This window comes from Sus scrofa, chromosome 13, assembly GCF_054392235.1.
Source record: "Sus scrofa isolate SSC_HxYL_T2T_F1_AM1 chromosome 13, Sscrofa_HxYL_maternal_Yorkshire_Landrace_v2.0, whole genome shotgun sequence".
NCBI lineage: Eukaryota > Metazoa > Chordata > Mammalia > Artiodactyla > Suidae > Sus > Sus scrofa.
Window position 1 is genome coordinate 165,480,658 of NC_139395.1, and position 21,537 is coordinate 165,502,194.

At 37.1% G+C, this 21,537-nt stretch overlaps 1 long non-coding RNA gene across 1 annotated transcript; it reads right to left on the reverse strand.

Annotated features, from left to right (window-relative positions):
• Positions 1-15,261: 15,261 nt before the first annotated feature.
• On the reverse strand, positions 15,262-16,578 carry LOC146397745 (uncharacterized). The gene is made up of 2 exons (XR_014824880.1): positions 16,427-16,578; positions 15,262-15,510 (listed from the first exon to the last, which is right to left on the reverse strand). It is a non-coding gene; the product is annotated as an uncharacterized LOC146397745 (long non-coding RNA).
• Between the last annotated feature and the right edge of the window lie 4,959 nt (positions 16,579-21,537).

A 21,537-nucleotide genomic window follows, 5' to 3' on the forward strand; every position in this document is an offset into this window, starting at 1 on the left:
CTGGGTTTTCTTATTAATTTTCTGTCTGGATGATCTGTCCATTGCTGTAAGTGGGGTGTTAAAGTCCTCCACTATTATTGTGTTTTTGTTGATTTGTCCTTTTAAGGTTGTTAGAAGATGCCTTTTTTATTGTGTTGAATCTATGTTGGGTGTTTAGATATTTAAAATTGTACCTTCTTCTTGGATTGATCCTTTGATCATCATGTAGTGACCTTCCTTGTCCCTTAAAATATTCTTCATTTTAAGGTCTATTTTGTCTGATATGAGTATTGCTACTCCAGCTTTCTTTTGATTCCCGTTTGCATGAATATTTTCTTCCATCCTCTCGCTTTCAATTTGTATGTGTCCCTAGAAATGAAGTGGGTCTCTTGGAGACAGCATATATATGGGTCTTGTTTTTGTATCCATTCAGCCAGTCTATGTCTTTTGGTTGGGGTGTTTAGTCCATTAACATTTAAGGCAATTATCGATATGTAGATTCTTATTGCCGTATTATTAGTTGTTTCGGATTTGTTTTTGTTGCTCTTTTTTCTTCTTCTCCTGTTCTCTCCTCTTGTGGTTTGATGACTATCTGTAGTGTTGTATTTGAGTTGATTGTTCTTATTTTTTTGCGTATCAATTGTAGATTTTTGGTTTGCAGTTACTCTGAAGTTTTGATATTAGAATCTATATATATACACAGGATTGTTTTTAGTTGCTGGTCTCTTAATTGCAAGTGCATCTCCAGTGTCCTGCATTTGTACCCTCCTTTTCTCAGAATTTCTGATTTTGGTGGCATAATTGTGCATGGATGATTTTGTATCTTTACTGTATATATACCTTTACTGGTGAGCCTTGTCATTTGTGATATTTTTGTTTCTGATTGTGGCCTTTTCTTTTCTACCTAGAGAAGTTCCTTTAGTATTTGTTGCAAAGCTGGTTTAGTGTCACTGAATTCTCTTAGCTTTTGCTTATCTGTGAAGCTTCTGATTTCTCCTTCAAATCTGAATGAGAGCCTTGCTGGGTAAAGTAATCTTGGTTGGAGGTTTTTTCCTTTCATCACATTAAGTATACCATGCTACTCCCCTCTGGCCTGCAGAGTTTCTGCTGAAAAATCTGCCGTTAACCTTACTGGAGTTCCCTTGTATGTTATTTGTTTCTTTTCCCTAGCTGTCTTCAATTTTTTCTCTTTGTCTTTAACTTTGGTCAGTTTGATTAATATGCATCTTGGGGTGTTCCTCCTTGGGTTTATTTTATATGGTACTCGTTGTGCTTCCTGGATTTGAGTGAGTGGTTCCTTTCCCATGTTAGGGAAATTTTCAGCTATTATCTCTTCAAATATTTTTCCTGTCTCTTTCTCTCTCTCTTCTCCTTCTGGCACCCCTATAATATGGATGTTGGTGCATTTAACATTGTCTCAGAGTTCTCTGAAACTCTCTTCATTTGTTCTCAATCTTTTTTCTCTTTTCTGTTCTGCATTCGTGTTTTCTGCTATTCTGTCCTCCACTTTGCTTATTCATTCTTCTGCCTCCTGTATTCTGCTGTTGGTTGCTTCTAATGAATTTTTTATCTCAGTTTTTTTATTTGGCCTCTCTTCTTGTTTAAGTTTTATATCTTGAATTTCTTTGCTCAGTGTTTCCCGTAAATTATCCATCTTTGCCTCCAGTTTATTCCCAATGTCTTACATCACCTTCAGCATCAACAGTCTAAAGTCTTTTTCTTGGAGACTGAGAATCTCCTGATCACTTAGCTGTTTTTCTGGTTTTTTTCTTTCCCCCATCTGAGTTATAGTTCTCTGTCTTTTCACTTTTATAGGTTTTTGGTGTGGTGACTTTTTACAGATAATAGAGTTGTAGCCTCTCTTACTTCTAGTGTCTGCCACCCATGTGGCTGAAATTGGTACAGAGCTGACTGTAGGCTTCCTGATGGGAGTGACTGATGCCTGCCTACTGGTAGGTGGAACTGATTCCTATCCCTCTATTGGGTGGGGCTTTGTCTCCGGGTGAGATTAGAGGCAGCTGTGTGCCTGGGGGGTCTTTAGGCAGCCTGTTTACTGATGGGCAGGGCTTTGATCATACCTGGATTGTTGTTTGCCCTGGGGCTTCTCATCACTGATGGGTGGGGCCAGATTTTCCCAAAATGGCCACCTCCATAGAAATGCACACTGATGAATATTCCCAAGAGCTTTGCTTCCAATGCCCTTCCCCCTTAACAAGGCACATTCACCCCTGTTTTCCCAAGAGGTCCTGCAAGAACTGCAGTCATGTCTGATCCAGATTCCTGTGGTGACTTTGCTTTGCCCTGGGACCCAGTGCACATAAAAATCTGTTTGTACCTTTTAAGAATGGGGTCTCCATTTCCCCCAGTCCTGTGGAGCTCCTGCACACAAGCCTCACTGGCCTTCAATGCCAGATGCTCTGGGGATTTTTTCTCCCAATACCAGATCCCCAGGTGTGAGGACTTCTCATGGAACTCAGAACTCTCACTCCTATAGGTGAGTCTCTATGATTCAGCTACTTTCCAGTCTGTGTGGCTTCCCATCCAGGAGGTATGGAGTTGCTTATATTGCATAATCACCCTTCCTACCTCTTGATGTGGCCTCCTCTTTGTCTTCAGGAGTAGGATATGTTTTTGAGTTTCCAGTCCATTTGGTTGAAGATTGCTCAGCATTTGGTTTTAATTTTGTTGTTTTTAGGAGAGAAGTTGAGCTCCAGTCCTTCTATTCTGCTATCTTAATACTGTCTCCCCTGTCAACTTTCTACTGTACAGCAAAGTGACCCAGTCACACATATGTATGTGCATTCTTTTTCTCACATTATCCTCCATCACGCTCCATCACAAGTGACTAGATATAGTTCCTAGTGCTATATAGTAGGATCTTATTGCTTATCCATTCCAAATGCAATAGTTTGCCTCTATTAACCCCAGATTCCCAGTCCATCCCAATCCCTCCCTCTTCCCTTGGCAACCACAAGTCTGTTCTCTGAGTCCATGAGTTTCTTTTCTGTGGAATGGTTCATTTGTGTTGTGTATTAGATTCCAGATATAAGTGATATAATATGGTATTTGTCTTTCTCTTTCTGACTTACTTCACTTAGTATGAGAGTCTCTAGTTCCATCCATGTCATTGTAAATAACATTATTTTGTTCTTTTTATGGCTGAGTAGTATTCCATTTTATATATGTATATATATATATATCACATACATACCTTGTTCTTTTCATCTCCTGCATCCAGCTGTTCCTGAGTTGTGTTGCTTATACTAAACTGGTAGTAATAGTGAGGAAAGAACTTTCCTGAGTTCTTTGAACCCTTCTGGCAACCCTTCAATTGACCCTGAATTAGGGGTCATATTTACCCTAGATTTTTAGCCAGTCAGAAATATGGGTGTCCAGGGACTTGTGATCAGCATCTGAAGCTGGTGCAGTCTTATTGGTCTGAGCCCTTAATCTGTGAGTTCTGTGCCAACTCCAAGAAGTTAGTGTCAGAATTGAATTGAATGTTAGGACACCCAGTTGGTATCCAGAGAGTGGGAACTGGATTGTTGGTGTGGGAAAAAAAAACCCACACATGTGGTATCAGAAGTGTTGTAACAACAGCTCAGAGGGGTATTTGGGTTATTTTAAGTTTAGGGATAATATAAAGAGAGGTTCTATGAATATTCATGTACAAGCTTTTGTATGGGCATATGCTTTCGTTTCTACAAAGACAGTAATGTCAGCTATCTATGTAGAAAGAGAATTTTAGTTCTACCTTTCCAAGCTGAATGCCTTTCACTTTTTTTTTTCTTTATTTCACTGGCTGGGAATTTTTTTTTTTGTCTTTTTTATATTTTTAGTGCTGCACCCATGGCATATGGAGTTTCTCAGTCTAGGGGTCTAACCAGAGCTTCAGCTGCTGGCCTATGCCACAGCCACAGCAATGCCAGATCCAAGCTGCTTCTGCAACCTACACCATAGCTCATGGCAACACTAGATTCTTAACTCACCCCACTGAGTGAGGCCAGATACTGAACCTGTGTCTTCATGTATACTAGTCATATTCATTTATGCTGAACCACAATGGGAACTCCACTTGCTAGAAAATTTAATACAATGTTGAATAGAAATTGAAACAGCACACATTCTTGCCTCATTTTAGAACATAGTGGGAAAGCATTTAGTCTTTTACCACTTGGTGTTAACTCTTGGCTTTTTAAAATAAATGGTCTTTATCCGATTTAGCAAGTTTTCTTCTACTCCTAATTGTTGAGTGTTATCAAGAACAGATGTTGGCTTCTGTCAAATTCTTTTTCTGCATTAATATGATCGTGATTTTTCTTCTTGTGTATTAATATTATGAATTACACTGATTTGAGAATACTAACTCAACATTGCATTCCTAGAATAAACCCCATTTGATCATGATGCCTTATCATTCTTATATACTGTTGCATTAAATCTCTTAAAATGTTTTTAACTTTTCATCCATGTTCACAAGGGGCATTGGTGAATAATTTTCTTAAAGTGTCTGTATTGGATTTGGTATCAAAACAATTCTGGCCTCATAGGATAGACTCAGAAGGATTCACTCTTCAGGTTTCTGGAAGAGTTTGTGTATAAATCATTTTATTCTTCCTTAAATATTTTATAGAATTCCCAGGTGAAGTTACATGGGCCTGGAGGTCTCTTAGTGGAAGAATTTTTAACTATAAATTTAATTTTTAAAAATATATTTGGGCTATTGAGATTACATATATTTTTTCATGAGTAAGTTTTGGTTGTTTGTGTCTTTCAAGTAATGAGACCATTTCATCTGTTGCTGAATTTATTAAAATAAACTTGTTCATAGTATGCTGTTATTATTGGTTAATATCTATAGGAACTATGGTAATATTACCTCTTTCATTCCTGTTATTGATAATATATGTCTTCTCTCTTTATTTTTCTGATCACTCTGGCTATATGTTTACAAATTTTATTGACCTTCTTAAAGAAATATCTTCTAGGTTTATTAATTTTTCTCTATTGTTTGTAGTTTTCTTTTCCATTGTTTTCCATTTTAATCTTTTTTTGAAGTATAGTTGATTTCCAATATTGTGTTAGTTTAAGGTATACAGCATAGTGATTCAGTACATTATAAGATAGTAGGTGTAATTTCCTATGCTATACAGTATACCTTGTTGCTTATCTATTTTATATACAGTAGGTTGTTAACTCCACACTACTAATTTGTCCTTCCCACCTTCTCTTTCCCCTTTGGTAACAAGCTTGTCTTCTGTATCTGTGAGTCTGTTTCTGTTTTGCATATACATTCATTTGTATTATTTTTTAGATTCCACATATAAGTGATTACATATAGTATTTTTCTTTCTCTGACTTATTTCACTAAGAATATTTCCTAGATCCATCAACATTATTGGATTTCATTCTTTTTATGGCTGAGTAATATTTCATTTTGTGTATATACATACACATCATCATCATTATAATCTTAATCCAGTCATTTATTGATGGGTACTTGGCTTGTTTCCATGTCTTGGCTATTGTAAATAGGGCTGCAATGAACACAGGGGTACATATATATTTTCAAATTAGTGTTTTGTTTTATCCAGATATATACACAGGAATGGAACTACTGGATCATATGGTAATTCTAGTTTTGGTATTTAAGGAATCTCCATACTCTTTTCCATAGTAGCTACACTAATTGACATTCTCATCAAAGGTGTAAGAGGGTTCCCATTTCTCCATATCCTCTTCAATATTTGTTACTTATAGACTTTTTGATGACAGCCATTCTGAAAAATGTGAGATGATATCTCATTGTGGTTTTGATTTGCATTTCTCTAATATTTAGCAATGTTGAATGTCTTTTCATGTATTGATAGCCAACTGTAAGTCTTCTTTGGAAAATTTTCTGTTCAGGTCTTCTAATCATTTTTAATAGAGCTGACTGTTTTTTAAAAGTATGGAATTGCATGACCCGTTTGCATATTTTGGATATTAACCTCTCATCACTTGCATCATCTGAAAATATTTCCTCCCATACTTAGATTTTCTTTTTGTTTTGTTGATGATTTCCAATACTATGCAAAAGCTCTCAAGTTTAATTAGGTCCATGTGTTTATTTATTTATTTAATTTTTGCCTTTAATTCTTTTTTTTTAATAATTTTTTTAAATTTTCCCACTGTACAGCAAGGGGGTCAGGTTATCCTTACATGTATACATTACAATTACAGTTTTTCCCCCACCCTTTCTTCTGTTGCAACATGAGTATCTAGACAAAGTTCTCAATGCTATTCAGCAGGATCTCCTTGTAAATCTATTCTAAGTTGTGTCTGATAAGCCCAAGCTCCTGAGCCTTCCCACTCCCTCCCCCTCCCATCAGGCAGCCACAAGTCTCTTCTCCAAGTCCATGATTTTCTTTTCTGAGGAGATGTTCATTTGTGCTGGATATTAGATTCCAGTTATGAGTGATATCATATGGTATTTGTCTTTGTCTTTCTGGCTCATTTCACTCAGGATGAGATTCTCTAGTTCCATCCATGTTGCTGCAAATGGCATTATGTCATTCTTTTTTATGGCTGAGGAGTATTCCATTGTGTATGTATACCACATCTTCCGAATCCAATCATCTGTCGATGGACATTTGGGTTGTTTCCATGTCCTGGCTATTGTGAATAGGGCTGCAATGAACATGTGGGTGCACGTGCCTCTTTTAAGTAGAGTTTTGTCCGGATAGATGCCCAAGAGTGGGATTGCAGGGTCATATGGAAGTTCTATGTATAGATTTCTAAGGTATCTCCAAACTGTTCTCCATAGTGGCTGTACCAGTTTACATTCCCACGCCTTTAATTCTTTATTAATTTCCTCAATATATTATTTTTTTCTACTGTACAGCATGGCAACCCAGTTACACGTACATGTATACATTCTTCTTTCTCACATTATCATGCTCCATCATAAGTGACTAGAGACATAGTTCCCAGTGATGTACAGCAGGATCTCATTGCTAATCCATTCCAAAGGCAATAGTCTCCATCTATTAACCCCAAGTTCATAATCCATCCCCCTCCCTCCCCTTCCCCCTTGGCAACTACAAGTCTGTTCTCCAAGTCCATGATTTTCTTTTCTGTGGAAAGGTTCATTTGTGCCATATATTAGATTCCAGATATAAGCGATATCACATGGTATTTGTCTTTCTCTTTCTCTCACTTAGTATGAGGGTTTCTAGTTTCATCCATGTTGCTGCAAATGGCATTATTTTGTTCTTTTTTAATGGCTGAGTAGTATTCCGTTGTGTATATATACACATCTGTCGACAGACATTTGGGTTGTTTCCATGTCTTGGCTATTGTGAATAGTGCTGCAGTGAACATGCGGGTGCATGTATATTTTTTCAAGGAAGGTTTTGGCCAGATATATGCCCAAGAGTGGGATTGCTGGGTCATATGGTAGTTCTATGAATAGATTTCCAAGGTACCTCTCTACTGTTCTCCATAGTGATTGTACCAGCTTACATTCCCCAAAAACAGTGCAGGAGGGTTCCCTTTTCTCCACACCCCCTCCAGCATTTATTTGTGGACTTATTAGTGATGGTCATTCTGACTAGTGTGAGGTGGTATCTCATGGTAATTTTGATTTGTATTTCTCTAATAATCAGGGATGTTGAGCATTTTTTTCATGTGCTTGTTGGCCATCTGTATATCTTCCTTGGAAAAATGTCTATTCAGGTCCTTTGCCCATTTTTCCATTGGTTTGCTGGCTTTTTGCTATTGAGTTGTATAAGTTGTTTGTATATTTTGGAGATTAAGCCCTTGTCAGGTGCATCATTTGACACTATTTTCTCCCATTCTGTAAGTTGTCTTTTTGTTTTCTTTTTAGTTTCCTTTGCTGTGCAAAAACTTGTCAGTTTGATTAGGTCCCATTGGTTTATTTTTGCTCTTATTTCTGTTTCTTTGAGAGACTGACCTGAGAAAATATTCTTAATGTTGATGTCAGAGAATGTTTTGCCTATGTTCTCTTCCATGAGTTTGATAGTGTCTTGTCTTATACTTAAGTCTTTAAGCTATTTTGAGTTTATTTTCATGCATGGTGTGAGAGTATGTTCTAGTTTCATTGATTTTCATGAAGCTATCCAGATTTCCCAGCAAGACTTACTGAAAAGACTGTCTTTTTTTCCCATTTTATATTCTTTCCTCCTTTGTCAAAGATCAATTGACCATAGGTGCCTGGGTTTACTTCTGGGTTCTCTATTCTGTTCCATTGGTCTATTTTGGTACCAATACCACACTGTCTTGATGTCTGTGGCTTTGTAATATTGCCTGAAGTCTGGGAAAGTTATGCCTCCTACTTGGTTTTTGTTCCTCAGGATTGCTTTGGAAATTCTGGGTCTTTTGTGGTTCCATATAAATTTTTGGATTATTTGTTCTAGTTCTGTGAAAAATGTCATGGGTAATTTGAAAGGGATTGCATTGATTCTGTAGATTGCTTTGGGTAGTATGGCCATTTTTACAATATTGATTTTTCCAATCCAGGAGCATGGAATATCTTTCCATTTCTTTGAACCCTTTTTAATTTCCTTATTAATGTTTTATAGTTCTCACTATATAAGTCTTTCACCTCCTTGGTCAGGTTTATTCCTAGCTCTCTCATTTATTGGGGGTGCAATTTTAAAAGGTATTGTATTTTTGTTTTCCTTTTCTAATATTTCATTGTTAGTATATATAAATGAGATTGATTTTTGAATGTTAATCTTATATCCTGCTACTGTGCTGAATTTGTTGATCAGTTCCAGTAATTTTTGGGTTGAGTTCTTAGGGTTTTCTATACATAGTGTCATGTCATCTGCAGAGAGTGACAGTTTTACCTCTTCTCTTCCTATTTGGATGCCTTTTATTTCTTTTGTTTGTCTGATTGCTGTGGCTAGGACTTCCAGTACTATGTTGAATAACAGTGGTGAGAGTGGTCATCCTTGTCTTGTTCCGGATTTTGATGGGAAGGCATTCATCTTTTCTCCATTGAGTATTATATTTGCTGTGGGTTTGTCATAAATGGTTTTTATCATGTTAAGTTATATTCCCTCTATACCCAGTTTGGTAAGAGTTTTTATCACTAATGGATGTTGAGAATACTATGAACAATTGTATGCTAACAAGATTGACAACCTAGAAGAAACAGACAACTTTCTAGAGACTTACAGCCTGCCAAAACTGAATCAAAAAGAAATAGATCAACTGAACAGACCAATAACTAGAAATGAAATGGAATATGTCCTGAGAACACTCCCTACAAATACAAGTCCAGGACCAGATGTCTTCACATACAAAGAGGAACTTATACCCATCCTCCTTAAAGTTTTCCAAAAGGTGGAAGATGAAGGCACTCTCCCAGCAACAGTCTGTGAGGCCACCATTACCCTAATTCCAAAACCAGATAAAAATACCACCAAAAAAGAAAACTATAGGCCAATATCTTTGATGAATATAGACACAAAAATTCTCAACAAAATTTTAGCTAACCAAATCCAACAATGTATAAAACATATCATACACCATGATCAGGTGGGATTCATCCCAGGTTCACAAAGATGGTTCAACATATGCAAATCAATCAATGTCATATTGTTAATATTAAATGGCCATGTTACACAAAAGAAAAGTCAAAAACCACATGATCATCTCAATAGATGCAGAAAAAGCATATGCTTATTTTTGCTTTTGTTTCTTTTGCCTTGGCAAACAAAGAAAATATTTCTATGATTTATGTCTAAGAGTGTTTTGCCTGTGTTCTCTTCTGGGAGTTTTATAGTTTCAGATCTTACATTTAGGACTTTAGGTCATTTTGAGTTTTTTTCTAAATAATGTGAGGGAATGTCTAAATCATTGTCTTATATGTGCTGTCCAGTTTTACCAACACCACTTACTGAAGAGACTGTCTTTTCTCCATTGTATATTCTTGCTCCTTTGTCATAGTTGGGTTGACTATAGGTGCATGGGTTTATTTTTGGGTTCTCTATTATGTTTTATTTCTTTTCTTTTTAGGGCTATACCTACAGCATATGGAAGTTCCTAGGCTAAGAGTCCAATCAGAGCTGCAGCTGCCAGCCTATGCCATAGCCACAGCAACAAGCCATGTCTGCAACCTACATGGCAGTGCACAGCAATAGTGGATCCTTAATCCACTGAGCAGGGCTAGGGAAAAACCTGCATCCTCATGCATACTAGTTGGGTTCATTACCACTGAGCCACAATGGGAACTGCATTGACTCTATTCCGTTCCATCGATCTATGTGTCTGTTTTTGTGCCGGTATCCTGCTGGTTTTTTTGTTTGTTTGATTGCATCCATGGCATGTGGAAGTTTTTGGGCCAGAGATTGAACCCATGCCACAGTTGTGATCTGCAACAAAGCCACAGCAATGCCAGATCCTTAACCCACTGCACCACAGGGAATTTTTAGTACCATGATGCTTTGATCACTGCAGCTTTGCAGTATAGTGTGAAGTCTGGGAGGGTTATACCACAAGATTTGTTCTTTTTTCCTCAGAATTGTCTGGGAAAATTGGATCTTTTGTGGTTCCACTTAAGTTTTAGGATTATGTGTTCTAGTTCTGTTAAAAAAATTGTCCTGGGTATCTTGATGGGGATTGCATTAAATCTGTAAATTGCTTTGTATAACATGGCCATTTAATATTAATTCTTCCAATCCAAGAGCATAGGATATCTTTCTATTTCTTTTAATCCCTCTTTACTTTCCTTTATAAATGTCTCATAATTTTCAGAGTGTAGACCTTTTATCTTCTTTGTTAAGTTTATTCCTATGGGGGTTTTAAATATGATTTGAAATGGGATTTTTTTTTACCTTACCTTTCCGATATTTTGTTATTAGTGTATAGAAATATAACAACCTGTATCCTACAATATTGCTGAATTCATTTATTAGTTCCAATAGTTTTTGTGTGGAGACTTGTAGGGTTCTTTATATAGAGTACCATGTCATCTGGAAATAATTATAGTTTCACTTTTTCCCTTCTAATTTGGATAGCTTTTGTTTCTTTTTGTCTGATTGTAGTGGCTAGCACTGTGTTTAACAGAAGAAGTGAGAGTAGGCATCCTTATCTTATTCCTGAGTTTAGTGAAAAGGCTTTCATCTTTTCACCATTGAGTATTACATTGTCTGTGGGTATGTCATAAATGGCCTTTATTATGTTGAGATATGTTCCTTCTATATCCACTTGGTTGAGAGTTTCTATCATGAATGATGTTGAATTTTGTCAATTTTTTTTTTCTGCATCTGAGGTCACATGAATTTTGTCTTTCCATTTGTTATTGTGATGTATCATGATAAATTTGTGATATGTTGAACCATCCTTGTGACCCTGGAATAAATTCAACTTGATCATGATGTATTATTCTCTTTATATATTGTTTGATTTGGCTTGTTAATATTTCATTGATGATTTTTGCATCTATATTCATCAAATATATTGGCTTGCAATTCCTTCTTTGTAGTATCTTTTTTTGGTGTTTGGAATCAGGGTAAGGATGTCCTTGTAGAATGAATCTGGGAGTGCTTTGTCCTCTTCAGTCTTTTGAAATAGTTTAGAAGGATAGGTATGAGTTCTTCTTTATATGTTTGGTAGAAGTCCCCTATAAAACCATCCAGTCCTGGATTTGGTTTACAGGGAGTTGTTGTCATTGTTTTTAATCACAGATTCAATTCCACTTCTAGTGATCAGTCTGTTCAAGTTGTCTGTATCTTCTTGACTCAGTCTTGACAGGCTATATATTTCTAGAAACTTGGTTTCTTCTAAGTTGTCCAATTTGTTGGCATGTAACTGTTAATATTATTCTCTTATGATTTTTTGTGTGTCTCTATGGTATTGGTTGTCATTTCTTCTTTTTATTATTTTGTTTATTTGGATTCTCTCTCTTCTTGGTGAGCCTGGCCAGTCAATTGTGCTTATCAATTTTTTATCCATTTTGTTTATCTTTAAAAAAACAGCTCTTGGTTTCATTGTTTTTTCTATCATTTTTAAAATATCTATTTTATTTATTTCTTTTCTAATCCTTATTATATCCTTCCTTTTGCTGACCTTGGGCTTCGTTTTTTTTTTTTCTAATTCCTTTTGTTGGTATATTAGGTTGTTTGAGAGTTTTCTTTTTTCTTGAGGAATGCCTATAATCCTAAGAACTTCCCTCTTAGAATTACTTTTGCTGTATCCCATAGATTTTAGGAAGTTGCTTTTCCATTTTCATTTGTCTGGGGGTATTTTCTTTTTTTATTTTTTATTTTGTCATTTGCCTTTTTAGGGCCTCACCCACAGTATACAGAGGTTCCCAGGCTAGGGGTATAATCAGAGCTATAGCTGTCAGCCTATCGGCCTATGCCAGAGCCACAGCAATGCCAGATCTGAGCCATATCTGTGACCTACACCACAGCTCATGGCCACACCGGATCCTTAACCCACTGAGCAAGGACAGGGATCAAACCTGCAACCTCATGGTTCCTAGTTGGATTCGCTTCTGCTGCACCACGACAGGAACTCCTCTGGAGGTATCGTCTGACTCTCACTTTGATTTCATTATTGACCCATTGGGTTTTTAGTAGTATGTCATTTAGTCTCCATGTGTTCGTTCTTTTCCCATTTTTTATTTATGTGGTTGATTTCTAGTTTTATACTGTGGTGGTCAGAAAAGATGCTTGAAATAATTTCTATTCTCTTAAATTTATTGAGACTTTTTTTTTATGGCCTAGTATGTGGTCTATCCTAGAGGATGTTTCCTCCACACTTGAAAAGCATGTGTATTCTGCTTCTTTTGGATGGAGGGTCCTGTAGGTATTAATTAAGTCCAACTGTTCCATTGTGTCATGGAATGGAACCTCTGTTAGGTCCTCATGTGTTAGGACCTCTGTTACTGATTTTGTCTGAACGATCTGTCCATTGATGTAAGTGTGGTGTTAAAGTCTCCTATTATTATTGTATTATGTCATTTATGTCTGTTGGTATTTGCTTTATATATTTTGATGCTCCTGTATTGGGTGTGATTATGCTAACAAGTATAACAACTTCTTATATTAATTATTTTATCATTATATAATGCTTTCATTTTTCATTATAGATTTGCTTTAAGGATTACTTTTTCTGATATGATATTGCTGCCTCAGTTTCTTGTCATTTCTGTTTGCATGAAATATCATTTTCCATCCTCTGACTTACAGTCTGTGTGCCTTTTGCTCTGAAGTGCTACTTGTAGGCAGCATATGAAGGGTCATGTGTTTTTGTTTATGTTTTTTTCTTTATAATCCAATCAGCTATCCTGTGTCTTTTGATTGGAGCATTTAGTCCATTGATATTTAGAGTAATTATTGGTAGGTATGTACTTATTGCCATTTAATTCCTTGATATCCAGTTGTTTTCGTAGTTCCTCTTTGTTCATTTATTTTTGTTTTTCCCTCCATTTTGGTTTAATGGTTTTCTTTTGTAGTATGCTGGGTTCTTTTCTTTTTAGTTTTTGTGTATCTATCATAGGTTTTGGATTTGGGTTACTATGGGGTTCACATTTATTGACCCATAATAATTATATCTACTTGCTTTCAACCAATAGTCATTTAAGTTCAAATGCATTCTAAAAGACTGACATTTTTACTCTCCCCACACACATTTTGTGTTTTTGATGTCATATATTACATTTTCATGCTTATCTCTTTATTGTTTATTCAATTTTTTTTAATTTACATGTTGGCTTGTTTCAGTCATCTTCAATCCTTACTATATATTTGCCTTTTTAAAATTGGGATTTTCCCTTTCCTATAGATTCTTACTGCTTTTACATTTAAAGTAGACCCTTCAACATTTAAGGTGGTTTTTGTATTGCTGATTTCTTTTAGTTTGAAAAATTCTTTATCTCTCCTGTTCTAAATGATAATTTTGGTAGAATATCCTAGGTTATAGTTTTTCCCTCTCTACACTTTGTATATATCATGCCACTCCATTCTAGGTCGGCAAAGTTTCTGATGAGAAACTTATAGATTTTTGAGGGTACCATTGTATATGACTATTTTTCTCTTGTTGCCTGTAGAATTCTCTCTTTATTGTTAAATTTATCATTTTAGTTACGATATGTCTTGCTCTATTTGGGTTCCTCTTGTTAGGACCCTCTGTCCTTGGGTATGTTTCTTTCTTTAGGCTTGGGGAGTTTTCAGCCATGATTTCTTCACATACATTTTGGATCCCCTTCTCTCTCTTCTCTTTCTGAAGCTCTTATAGCATTGACATTGGCTTGTTTTATGTTATCACATAGATTTTGTACATTGCTTTTTTTTTTTTTACTTGTCTTTCTGTCTGCTGTTATGATTGGGTGAGGTCCATTATTCTATCTTCTAGAACACTTGTGTGTTCTTCTGTGTCATTTAGTCTGCTTTAATTGCTTTTAGTGTGTTTTTTAAAGAGCATTTTTATATTTTATTGGATGTAGTGCTTTTTATCACAGAAATTGAATTATCTATTTTTGATTGGGTCTTCCTTATATTTTCTTCTTTTTTTTTTTTTTGTTTTTTTGCCTTTCCTAGGGCCGCTCCTGCGGCGTATGGAGGTTCCCAGGCTAGGGGTCTAATCGGAGCTGTAGCCACTGGCTATGCAAGAGCCACAGCAATGCGGGATCCGAGCCGCATCTGCACCTACACCACAGCTCACGACAATGCTGGATCCTTAACCCACTGAGCAAGGCCAGGGATGGAACCCACAACCCCATGGTTCCTAGTCGGATTTGTTAACCACTGAGCCATGACGGGAACTCCATTCCTTATATTTTCTAGTTCTTTGTTAAAATGATCTGTTCTTAGATAAAATTTCTTTCTTAATTCAGTTAGCATTTTTATTACCAACTTTTTAAAAATTACAGTTGATTTACAATGTTGTGCCAATTTCTGCTGCACAGCAAAGTGACCCAGAATACACACACACACTCCCTTTATTATATTATCTTCCATCATGGTCTATCCCAGGAGATAGGATATAGTTCCTTGTGCTATACAGTAGGACCTTATTGTTTATCCATTCTAAATGTAATAGTTTGCATCTACTAACCCCAAATTCCCAGTCCATCCCACTCCTCCCCCCTCCTCTTGGAAACAACAAGTCTGTTCTCTATGTCCATGAGTCTGTTTCTGTTTTGTAATAGGTTCATGTGTGCTATATTTTATGGTGATATCATATGGTATTTGTCTTTCTCTTTCTGACTTACTTCATTTAATATGACAATCTTTATTTGCATTCATGTTGCTGCAAATGGCATTATTTTGTTATTTTTTATGGTTGAGTAGTATTCCATTGTATATATGTACCACATCTTCTTAATCCATTTCTCTGTTGATAAGACATTTAGGTTGTTTCCATGTCTTGGCTTTTGTGAACAGTGCTGCTATGAACTTGGTGTCTGTTAAACTGCAGAGTTCTGTTTCATTGTTTGCTTCTTCAAGGGACTTCTCCTACTCTTAACTGGGAATGGTTCCAGTGATGCTTCATTTTGCTTATATATTTCTTACCCTGTGAGTTTAGAGAAAACAATTATCTACTGTACTCTTGGAGGACTATCTATACGCTGGAGCATCCTTGTGTAGCTTGTGTGGGTTTACTGTTTTTTGGTGTGAGGGCTGTTTTTGTTTTGGATGCTCACTGTCTCTTTCCTCAGTGTGTGTAGGCCATTATCCCCTTCATTGGTGGTGTGCAGGTGCACAGCCCATGCGTGCTTCCAGGCAGGTGGGGGCAATGAGTGGCACCTGTAGGCAGTGCCTAATCACTGGGCCCTTGGCAATGGCAGCAATCTATGAGGTGGTAGTGGCAGCAGGCTGCACCTGGTTGCAGGGCACTAGGCAGTGGCAGTGTTCCCCAGGAAGGTGGAAGCAACAGGCAGCACTCAGTTGCAGGGTCCTCCATGACAGTGATCTCTCAGGTTACTAGAGTGGTATGGGGTGCCTGGTCAGGGGATCCTCAGAGGTGGTGGGCTCTGCCCATCTCTGGAATCTGAGATGGCTTCTGCAGTTTTTACCTGTCCTCATAGCCTTAAAAAGAGGTGCCTTGCTATCTGGGAGTCTACACATGCACAGAGAAGTTCCTATGGTGGTCCCATCCCTCCTCCTCTTAAACTCCCCAACAATGGTGCCTTCTCTGGCAGGCCTAGGCCTCCTCCTTTGCTCCCTGTGGTGCTGCTCCCCAGCCCCCTCAGGCTGTCTCCACACAGCCAAACCTAGTCCTCTCCCCAGAACTGACCTCTGAAGTCCAAGTCTCTGTGCCAAGCTCCTGCCTGAGTATCTCAGGCTGAGGTACAAGGGGTGGTGGTACCAATCATCTGTGTGGCTCTCTCTCTGCTGTGCCCTCCTCAGACAGGCTGCTTCACTTTTCTCTGAGGTTTTGAGGCTCCCCTTCCATCCCATCTGATCTCCCCATCAGTTAGGTGGCTTACCAGGGTGCAGATTCCTTTCTTCTTTCACAGCTCAGGAGTGCTGGTCCCATCCTCATTTCTTTCTTTTTTTTTTCTCTTCTCTCTCTTTTTTCCTTTTGTTCTACCCAGTTATGTGGAGAGTTTCTTGCCCTTTTTAGGAAGTCTGAGGTCTTCTGCCAAGGTTTAATACATGTTCAGTGTGAATCATTCTACATGTGTATATTCTTTCCTTCCTTCCTTTCCTTTCCTTTCCTTTCCTTTTCTTTCTTTCTTTCTTTCTTTCTTTCTTTCTTTCTTTCTTTCTTTCTTTCTTTCTTTCTTTCTCTCTCTCTCTCTCTCTCTCTCTCTCTCTCTCTCTCTCTCTCTCTCTCTCTTTCTTTCTTTCTTTCTTTCTTTCTATATGTTTGTAGGAGAATTGCCACATCCTACTCCTCTGCCATCTTGGGCCTGCCTTTTTAAAATCATTGTCTGGTGGACAGATTATCTCAGTTTCTTTTTTTTTTTTCAGGGCTATTGCTCTTTCAATTGAGAGAAGTTCTGCTTTTTCATTTCATTACTTAACTTCTCTGTCTCTATAAATTTGGGTGATAACAGTTGTCTTGTGTGATCTTAAAGGAATGTTTTTATGTGTAAATGTCCCTTTTTAGACTGTGTGTACCCAGTGTCTTTGATGTAGATGCCAGCCACATCTTTCCTCAGGGTGTGACTACCCTATCCCCGTAGGGGATGTGACTGGTGTTGTAAGAACTAGAGCCTTCATGGGTTTAAGGTGATACTTCCTATCTGCTCAGTGGCAGTTGCCACCCTTTTGCAGGCAAGGTCTGCTCCTAAGTTGTAGTGGATGCCATAATTGGGCTTAAGCTTGTTCTTCTCCAAGTGTTTTTCCATATCCTGCACTGGGGCCTTTGCCCCAAAGGAAGGGAAAGCTGTAGCAAGTGGGTTTTACATGCTTACAGAGTACTGATTTACTGCCTGTGTAGGCATCTGTGGTTCTGCTCAGATGCAACCCATGGTGTTGGGTGGGAACCCTGTTGTGGTTGTCCCAGATCTAGTACAAGGTCATGTTGCAGAGTGGGCAGGGCTGGAGTGGTTGCAGAAATTGAAGTAGCTAAGCTGCTATCAGAAGTCTGGGATGCATCTGTCACATTGTTTGAGTAAGTGCCAATAGTGGCTGTCTCTGCCCAACCCTGCACCACACCTTAGGCCCCTGAGCCACCTCTGCATCCCTAGTTGAGTGTTTTCCCAGGACCAGGCTGCTTTACATCTAGTGCAAAGCTGTGGCATGGAAAGAGTGGGGCTATGTGCATTCAGCTCAGATTAGGGAATGTGGTTAAGATAGCAGCTTCTAGGGCAGGCCTCTCTCTGCCATGTCTAGAAGCAAGAGCCAACACCCATGCTCTGCTCATGAGAGAAGTCTAGGCTTCTCTAGCCTTTCCGTCTGTCCCAGCTAAGGGGGCTTGTCTCCTTCTTATAGGATCCCAGGACTGGGATACCCAGTCTGTGGCTTAAACTGCTACCTCTCCAGGGTGAGTATTTCCCATGTGATCTCTTAATCTCTCCTGGAGCTGTATTTCCAGACTTTATTTTCTTTCTATCCTAATCAATTAAGTGGGAATCTTTCTTAAAGCCTTGGATGTACAGTTCATTTGCCAGTTCCCAGTTAGTGTTTGTGTTTTTGGGAGGAAGGTGACCTCCATGTGCTTGTACTCCACCATCTTTATATTCCTCTCCACTGTAAGCATTATCATTTCCCTTTTCCCTTTTACTTTATATTTGTTTGCTCTTTCAAATTTTTTTAAGGTAGAGTCTGAGGTCATTGATTGGATACTTTTCTATTTTATAAGATAAACCTCTAAAGCTCTAAATTTCCCTAGAGCACTGAATTAGTACTTAGCATCAATATTTCCACATTTCAGTAATTGTTATATGTTATGTTTTTATTTTTAACTTAGTACAAAATAATATCTATTTTTTTTCTTTTGTTTCCATTTCTGGTTGATCTATAGTTAATTTAGAAGTTTGTTTATTTTCTAAATATCTGAAGTTTTCTTGCTAGCTTTCTGTTATGGATTTCTAATTTAATTCCACTGTGATCATAAAGCATACTTTGAATAACTTGAATTCTCTTTAAAGAAGACTTGTTTTATGACCAAGAATATTGTCTATCTTGGTAATTTAACGTACTCCTGAGATGCAACCATTTTGAGTACTTTATCCCATGCCTTCTGAATTGAGTATTCCTATACTCAAGATGGTGGGAAAAGACACTATTCCAAGCCATATATAAGCCTTGGAGATTATTTCATTTAATTTTTTAGATGTTTTCCCCCTACTTTTGGATTATTTCTTCAGAAGTATAAATTCTAATTCAACTGAATACTCAATGAGTACCCTCTTTAGACTTCTGGAATTCACTCCTTTTGTGTCTTTCACCTCTCCAGAAATCTAATCTCCAGAATTCAGCTGCGTATGCTGCAGTGGACTCTCACCTCTATCCTCTCCAGCAGAGAGTTTGGCATACCCTGTCTAGGCTTCCCTTCCCTAAATCATGGCCTTGAAATTCTTTCTAAGCAGTAAGTTAGGGAGACCATAGATTTTATTTTATTTGTTGGCCATATTTAAGCATTCACTGTCTTTCATTAGTTGACATCTAAGAACTGTTATTAAATATGTATTTAGCTTTATTTGACAAGAGGATAAATCCAGTCTTCTTACTCTTTGTCTGGAAGCAGGTGTTCGCTTTGGATGGATTTTTAAGAACTTTCCTACTATTAGTCAGTATTCTCCAGAGAAAAAGAATTAATAGGGTAAGTGAGTATATGAGTGAGTGAGTGTGTGTGTGGGTGGGTGGGGAGAGGCAGGGAGAGGGAGAGAGATTCTAAGGAATTGGCTCACATATCACATGATTGTTGTGGAGGCTGGCAGGTCCAAAATCTGCACAGTAGGCTGACAGGTTGGAGATCCATGGGAAAGCTGATGTTTCAGTACAAGTCCAAAGGCAGATTGCAAGCAGAAATCTCTCTTTTTCAAGAGTCAGACTTTTCTACTAAGGGATTCAACTGAGATGCTTCTCACTTCATGGAGGTTAATCTGCTTTACTCAAAATTTATTGACTTAAATATTAATCTCACCCTGATACCTTCACCCCAACATCTAGACTAGTGTTTGATCAAATATCTAGGTACTGTAACCTAGAGAAGTTGACACATAAAATTAACCATTACACCTACTAATTAGACACTTAATTCTATTATAAATTTCTTGTATAAATTTTTGATTATTTTCTCATGCTTAAATCCTAGCAGCATATTTACTGGGTGGAGTTAAAGCTCCTATAAGCCTGGATTGAGCTTCATAGTAAAGTTAATACCCCCAATCCTAGTCCTACCCAGTTCTATCTTTCTTCATCTTCTTGATTGGTCCATTTTGTCATAAATTCAGAAAGCTTTGAGAATTATCCCATCCCAATCATTGCATACTGTGTCCAAATATACAGAGTGTTTTATATGTGAATGATATAATGGTCTTAGGATATTACTTATCTATTCACTTATGGAACAGATAGTTTAATATACCTGATAGTTTAATATACCTCTTTGTGTGTGATTAGACAATTGATAGAGGCAATGGCTGAATTAAATACACTTAGGAGAAGGAAAACATGCCCTAGTAATTTGAGTATGTTTAAATAACCTAAGAAATCCAAAATAATAAGTATTCTAAAGGACTCAGTGGAAGAAGTTACTGGAATGATGAATAAGAGTGGATCTCTCTGATTTGATTATGAATGGGAATAGGTAAAAGGTAAGTGCTGAAGTATCACATTTTATGGGTTTATCGATCAACTGGAGAACCATGATAGTTAAAGAGACTTAAAATCATGTCATATATTGACAGTAGTAGAACTGGGGGATCTTGATTAAGTAGAGGAGAGGGTGTAGAAAAGAGTTCATAATAGCTATCTGACCACAGTTGATTACAAAAAACTCTCTTGCAGAAAGGGTTAAAATTCTCTATTACATATTGTCATAAATCAGAAATAGGTTAGTACTAACAACCTGTGAAAGTTACATGAGAGTCTTGGGGTCGAGATAAAACTTTTCAGCTATTAGGATTATACAACAATGGAGAGTGCTGTCTTTTCAGATAGAAAGTCCTCTATTACTAGAAATGTTCAAGCAGAGAGTAGAGATAACCTTTTTTCAGGAGTAGCAGAGTCTTTAATGTAAGAATTCTGTTGTATATTGAGAATCTTGAAATTGAAAAATTAAGGTGAGGGGGCTTATAAGCAAGTAGGTACATGAGATGGGATAGATAATATCCTGAAAGAGGCATATCTCATTCAAAGATGATGACAGATAAATCAGATTCCTTAGCTTAAAATAATTTTCAAGCATGAATGACTATAAAGAAAAATACAGCAGTAATTGGGTGGATTATGAATGGCTTTATTTTCTTCCTTTTTTTTGTATTTTATCTTTTTGCCATTCTCATTGTGCATTTTTTTGCTTTAGTTTTTATTAAAATATTCTATAAGTATTGCAAAGTACATACATCTTAAATGTATAGTTCAAGATATAGAGGTCATTACATAAAGTCTAGGCTCTTTCATATGCCCATCTCCATACATGCTCTTTCCATCAGATATTAGTTATCTCCTCTTTTGTACTTTGTATAAAGGTAGTTAAACAGTATGTATTCATTTTATTTGTATTTAATTTATTCAAAATTATGTCCACATGATTTATTCCTATTGTTGTAGGAAGAAGTAGTTCTTTTTCATTGCTTTATAGTACTCCAATGTAAGAATCTATGGTTTATCCATCCTTTTGTTAAAAAAGTTATTTCAAGTTTAGTGTTATTGCAAATAATTTTGTTATGAACATTCATGTACATGTGTTTTATGTGCATTTGTACATATTTATATTGTATCTATCATTATAGAATTGATGCATTGTAGAGTAGGTCAGTTCTTAGCTTTGGTAGATTTTGCAAATAAGTTTTCAAAGTGGATATATTGGAAGATCAAGATAGCAGAATAGGAGGATGCTGAGCTCACTTTCCTCTACAAACATCAAAAAATATATCTATGCATGGAACAAATCTCACTGAAAACAAACTGGAGACTAGCA